This window comes from Frankliniella occidentalis, unplaced genomic scaffold, assembly GCF_000697945.3.
Source record: "Frankliniella occidentalis isolate FOCC.00 unplaced genomic scaffold, Focc_3.1 Scaffold25, whole genome shotgun sequence".
NCBI lineage: Eukaryota > Metazoa > Arthropoda > Insecta > Thysanoptera > Thripidae > Frankliniella > Frankliniella occidentalis.
Genome location: NW_026267155.1, coordinates 49,339 through 50,173, shown reverse-complemented (window position 1 = coordinate 50,173; position 835 = coordinate 49,339). Strand labels below are relative to the sequence as shown.

Genomic DNA, 835 nt, shown 5'->3' with positions numbered 1-835 from the left:
AGCTAACAGCACGTTTTACTACTATCCCGAATCTGAAAACGTCTGGTGCAGCTGATGATATTACGTACCACAGGAAATAAGTTAGAAAATAATGTACACTTTAAATGCAAAAATTTTGTCCGTAGAAATTTCTACGTAACGTCTACGTGCGTCTTACGTTACGTCTTACGTTACGTCTTACGTTACGTCTTACGTTACGTCTTACGTAACGTCTTACGTAACGTCTTACGTAACGTCTTACGTTACGTCTTACGTAACGTCTTACGTTACGTCTTACGTTACGTCTTACGTTACGTCTTACGTAACGTCTTACGTAACGTCTTACGTTACGTCTTACGTTACGTCTTACGTTACGTCTTACGTTACGTTTAGGAAATGTTTTGCTGACATGGCAAATAATTTTGCTGATACAGCAAATAATTTTGCTGACACAGCAAATAATTATGTTGACACAAGGTAGTGCAACAGGTGGGCGGAGACGAACCACTTTTTTGGGACCACCGATCCCCCTATCCCTCCCTCTATCCCTCTCAAAGCTTAATATGTGGTTAAAAATGCTGACACAGCAAATAAATTTGCTGACAGCATATACTTTTGGTGGCAAAGCAAACGATTTTGCTGACTGAGCAAATAATTTTGCTGACACAACTAATAATTTTGCTGACCCAGCAAATAATTTTGCTGACACAGCAAATAAATTTGCTGACATAGCAAGTACTTTTGGTGGCAAAGCAAACGATTTTGCTGACTGAGCAAATATTTTTGCTGGTACAGGAAATATTTTGCTAACATGGCAAATAATTTTGCTGATACAGCAAATAATTTTGCTAACACT

At 38.4% G+C, this 835-nt stretch overlaps 1 protein-coding gene across 1 annotated transcript in view; it reads left to right on the top strand.

Moving 5' to 3' along the window:
• Positions 1-835, top strand: part of LOC113213762 (dynamin-1-like protein) — a 28,680-nt gene that overhangs the window by 14,595 nt on the left and 13,250 nt on the right. The gene's annotated exons all lie outside the window — the stretch shown is intronic.